At 41.0% G+C, this 5,753-nt stretch overlaps 1 pseudogene; it reads left to right on the top strand.

The window, feature by feature from the left end:
* Positions 1–3,084: 3,084 nt before the first annotated feature.
* On the top strand, positions 3,085–5,512 carry LOC120443563 (annotated as a pseudogene).
* Positions 5,513–5,753: the final 241 nt, after the last annotated feature.

Raw genomic sequence — 5,753 nt, 5'->3', positions numbered from 1 at the left:
GTGCACCGAGGATCTCGCGCTCACTTTTCGCGTATAGAATTTCGAAAACATCGGTGCAAATTATAAGTCTGTATCATGATGTCTGGTGTTTTCGTGTTTGTTGTTTTGTTTTTATTTTGTTTTATTTTGCGAGTTGGTTATTAGATGCTGCTCCAGCCAGCCAGAGAATCCCCCCGCCCGCCCTCTCCTCCCTGTGCCGCAAGCAGCAGGCGCACCTGCAAACGGAGGGCGCCTTACTCTCCGCAAATGGGCGACAGAAAACCGATCGGTGCCTATGACCAGTGTTGCCAACTTAGCGACTTTTTGTCGCTATATTTAGGAGTTTTCAGACCGCCTTAGCGACTTTTTTTCTAAAAGCGACTAGCGACAAATCTGGCGACTTTTTCTGGTGTTATTGTAGACTTATTTATGACGACTTTTTGACGTGAAAGCGCGTATCGCTCTTACTCTCTGAAGAAGCAGCCCGCTCCCAAGCGCCACGGGCGGAGGATAGTCCTCTCCCCTATTTCGGGTCACTTTTGCCGGTGTTGTGCCAAAAGCGATTGTCTGCCAAAACTGATTTCCAATGTTTCTGTGTATTTTTTATGTGTGATATCTTTACGTATGTTCGTAAATAGACTTCGTGAACAGGGTTTACAAAGGGGTTACATAAAGAATTAAAAATTATCTGTTCTTTAAGTATCTTTACAACTCTGTGTTATTGTACTTACGTTATAACCAATCCGGTCCTTTGTGGGGTTAATTATCCCCACTTAAAATATTTTACAGAACTATTGTAATATTTGTTGCCATCTCTGCTGTCCTGTTGGTCAGCTTACTCTTACAAAAGACATTTTTAATGTTAATGAGATTTTTTAACTGCATAAATAAAGGTTATATAAAAGTAACTGCCAAAAACTGATTGCGGCTTCTACCTTGTTACACGAATGTTGTTTGTGGCTCAAGATGACTTTATGTCATCTATAAGGGATGCATTTGACATTTGACATGTTTCATATATTATTGTCCAACAAGTTACTTATAGCAGTTTAAATATGAGCAATCAGTTTTGGCAAATACCGAAATCAGTTTTGGCAGACAATCACTTTTTGGCACAACGTTGGAATTGTGATATTAAAAAAAAAAATAATTGCCAAAAGAAATTTAATTTGTAGTTCTAAATAAACTCTAAATGCATTTAGTTTTTATTCACTTTATGTCTCTTCCACAATGTTATTTCTCTCTCCAACGTAGGTCACAATTAAATTAGCATGATCAATTATGCAAATTAGGTGATGACGTCATTTAGCGACTTCTAAGACAGCTAATAGCGATTTTCAATACTGAAGAGTTGGCAACACTGCCTATGACATTCCCAGTATGCGCTGGCTGCCGTCGGGCAGCATGAGTACGAGCTTTATTTATTTTATTTTTTTTTTTGCCGATGCCCGTGATGCCGCCCGGGCAACCGCCCCGTATCTAAAACCACTACTGATGTGGGATACTGTTTGTCCGTGATTTGAGAGCACAGCGCGTGCTCCCGACGCATCCATCCATCCATTCGCCCGCTTATCCTTTTCAGGGCGCTGGAGCCTATCCCAGCTGTCATAGGGCGAGAGGCGGGCACACCCTGGACAGGTCGCCAGTCTGTCGCAGGGCTAACACACAGGACAGACAACCATTCACACCTAGTGACAATTTCGATTATCCAATTAACCTATCCCCACAAGCTGCATGTCTTTGGACAGTGGGAGGAAGCCGGAGTACCCCACGCAAACACGGGGAGAACATGCAAACTCCACACAGAAAGACCCTGGCCTGATGGTGGAATTGAACTCAGGACCTTCTTGCTGTGCGGCAACAGTGCTAACCACCGTGCCACCGTGCTCCCGACACAGGGAAACTAATTTTGCAGGGGAGACCTACCTTGGCACTTGTGCAGGTGAAGCCAAAGGAAGATATGCTTCACCATATTTTCCTGTCTTTGGCTTGGAAGGAAGATGGTTTGAAACATATTTGGCTGGATGCTTCATCTCCTGCTTTTATGCTTGTGTGGGAGCCCCTGTCAAAACCTGTCCACAATGTCCAAGCGCTTTTCTTTTTTTTTTTTTTTTCATACCGCCCCCCCTGCAATGGGGGCGGGCCCCACACTTTGGGAACCTCTGACTTAGTGTATTTCGATCTCGGCTGTTGCATTTTATATTTTTAGTCTATATTTATATTTATATATATGTTCACTGTTACCTAGCAAAAAGAACAGAGGGAGCGGTTGGGCAAAAGTTGAACCGCTTATTTGACTAAAAGTAAATAAACCTGAAAAACCAGCTTTACAGTAATCTGTTGTAATACTATGAATCAGATTCTGTGTAAAAGTTGACTGTTAATAGATTTTTAATTTAGTCCAACACAGAAACAGAAGGCTGGACACATATGAGCCAGTGACTCTAGACCACAGGTGTCGAATTCAAGGCCTTGAGGGCTGGTGTCCTGCAGGTTTTCGATGCGCCCTTGATCCAACACAGCTGATTTAAAGGCTAAATTACCTCCTCAATGTGTCTTGAAGTCCTCCAGAGGCCTGGTAATGAACTAATCATTTGATTCAGGTGTGTTGACCCAATTATCTAAAACCTGCAGGACACCGGCCCTCGAGGTTTGGACTTCGACACCCTGTTCTAGACAGAACTATTCAAACATGTCTGGGGGCTGAATTTTTACAGTCCGCAGTGGTTCAGTAGAGTCTTTTGTTAAGTAAAAATGCTCCAGTCAGATAAAAACTCCTTCTGCTACTAAAATAATCTTGTTGCTTTTGAGATAGAAAGATACGTTACTGTGCAGCAGATCTGATGAAGCAGCTGATGGCAGGACGTGTTCAGACATGAGTTGAGACCCAGTGAGAAGAATGTTTTGCAGTTGGAGACAAAAATCTGACTTCCAGTGTTGTACAAAGTTACTGATCAGCTGTGTTATGAAAACTGAAATCCACAAATTTACAGTAATTTTATATAAAGATTTGAAGGGCAGAGTTATTTTGAAGCTAAACCTCTGTCATCGTTAACTTCTTGGTTTCAGAAACTGGCAGCAGAGTGTCAGAGCCGCCGACCATCCTGGTGTTTTGGTTCCTTTCAAGTGTGACTTGACCAAAGAGGAGGAGATTCTGGCCATGTTTGCAGCGATCAAAGAGCAGCACAAAGGTGTGGACGTGTGTATCAACAATGCTGGCTTATCTCATCCAGAGCCACTGCTAAGTGGCAAAACCAGCGGCTGGAAGAACATCATGGATGTAAGATCTCAGAGTTATTTTAGAAAAAATGATCTGCAGTTCTGTTTGAAAGAAGTATACACAGGAGTGGTTTCCCAGAAGAGCAATTAAATGATCAGTTTTCAGTTGATTTGTTCATAGTTTTTAGAATATGAAACATGAAACTTTCAATTTAGTCCATCACAAAAACAGAAAGTTGGACAGAACTAAACTTACTATCATGCAGAAAATTTTCAGCTGCATTAGGCTTATATTAGACAGAGACAAGAAAGTTTATTTGAATGTAAATAAACCAGTATAACCATTTTCCATCAAGTCATCCATTAAATCACATTCTGCTCAGTATAATCCATCACAAAAAAGAAAGTCTGATACAACCAAAGTCATGACTCTCATCTGAATTACAAAGTTGTTGTCCTACAATCCTGCAAAACAACATAGTTTGTTAAAATTAGTGCAATAGGACAAAACTCAGAAAGTTGAAAAGTTCCACGAAAGTAGGGAAACAACTCCCCCCCCTCCCCCCATGCACAAGAAACCAGCTTTCAAACGAGCTGTTTGGAGGGTGTTGACTTTGTTGTTTATTTCTCTGCTTGGTTTCTTACAGGTGAACGTTCTTGCCCTGAGCATCTGTGCACGTGAAGCTTATCAGTCAATGAAAGAGAGAAACGTGGATGATGGGCACATCATAAACATAAACAGGTGCAGTTTTACTTGCTAATAGAAAGTGACAGAACTTGGAAATCTGTCGATTTAAATATCACATAAATGTCATATGATTCTAATCATCATTTAGACTGATTACGAGCATCCTGTGGCAACATGACTCAACAGACCTTTTTCAAAGCACACATTTGGCTTACAGGAAAAGCAAAGATGGTGGTATTAACAGTACTCATGTTTCTTTGGCATAGAGATGACTATCTGTTGAATTCAAGCCAAGTAATGCAACACACGATGATGTTTAAATCTGTCTGGCCTGTGCATGTCTTTCTGTATTTTCTCTACTGATGTTGTTCCTCTTTGTGCTTCTTGTCTGATAAATCTCCCTGCTCTGAACTGATGTAGATCTGCGAGAAGCCAAATTCTCCTAACATAGACTAGATTTTATGAAACCCAAAAGCAAACTTAGAGGAGGTGTGCGGAATATAGTACCATTTGTTACTATAAGAATTACAATATGGATAAAGATCATTTATGGGCTTTTGGTCCAGTGACACCAAAAACATGTTTCCTACTGCAACAGACCGTGCTTCATTTACTCAAACCCCGAGCCACTAAATGAAATGCAGTAATCATTATTTACTGATTTGAACTGATTTTTTCTATTGTGGAAAATGTCTGTAGATCAGAATTATTTTGTAATCACATCATTATTACAAGATCTAACAAGGAAATAACGGATCTTTGTTTAAGGACTTTACTAGGGTAGTTAATCTGGAAAAAGGAGTCATAGTAGTAGTAATAGTTAAAATTAATGTGTTTGTTCATGGCTTGTAAAACATCTTTGTTGCAGCATCTCTGGACATCAAGTCATTCCAGCTGCTGAAATACATTTCTACACTGCCAGCAAGTATGCTGTAACTGCTCTGACTGAGGGCCTGAGACAGGAGCTGCGTGCAAAAACACCCATATCCGAGCCACAGTAAGGCTTTAAAACTTACTGTAACCAACTGGATAAGCTGCTGTGAGACACATGCACAGTACATCCCACAGTTCCTTCATCATTACCTCTTTTGCAGAGCATTTCTCCTGGTTTAGTGGCGACAGGATTTATATCATGGGCCAGGAGCAACAATCGTGATCAAGTGGCTGGCATGTATGCTACACGCAAGGTAAAATTATTAATCCTGCAGTTCGTGGAGTGTTGGTATGATTATTCAGATAAAATAAATGACGACTTTGCATTTCTCTAACAGTCTCTGGAAACAAAAGACATTGCCAGTGCTGTCACGCACGTCCTCAGTGCCCCTCCTCATGTTCAGGTTTGTGCTTATTTTCAGTCTTTTCGGTTTGGACTTAATAAACATTTTAAATAACAACACATCATAATCATCATCATCATAATAATATAACATGATCATACAACATTCACATAACTTTTCTTTCAGATTGGAGAACTTGTGGTTGAACCTATATATCAGGTGTCATGTTGCCCCAGCAACCCCAGTACCAGGACCCAGGCTCGTCTTCACATTAAAGTGGTGTGATTGGCTCATCTGACTACTCAACACAGCAAGATCAACTCACAGAATACAAACAAAACAAACAAGCTTTATTCACACGTACAGAGTCATACAGAGTACAACATGCAGTGAAATGTTTTGTGTCCGAACTCCGGACAGGCTGCAGACGAGCCGCGCCATTCCAGGGCATGGTTTTTAGCATGGGGGATCTAGCAAGGACCCTTACTGGATACTGGGTAAGGGTCCTGGCTAGACCCCTAGAATACAGAAATAAAGGAAATTTGCCCAAGTGTTAACTGTCTTCTTCTTTTCTTTTTTTTTTGTCTGTC

This window comes from Oreochromis aureus, linkage group 14 (genome assembly GCF_013358895.1).
Source record: "Oreochromis aureus strain Israel breed Guangdong linkage group 14, ZZ_aureus, whole genome shotgun sequence".
Classification (NCBI taxonomy): Eukaryota; Metazoa; Chordata; class Actinopteri; order Cichliformes; family Cichlidae; genus Oreochromis; species Oreochromis aureus.
The sequence above is the reverse complement of the archived record's forward strand: the minus strand, read 5'-3'. Positions and strand labels throughout refer to the sequence as shown.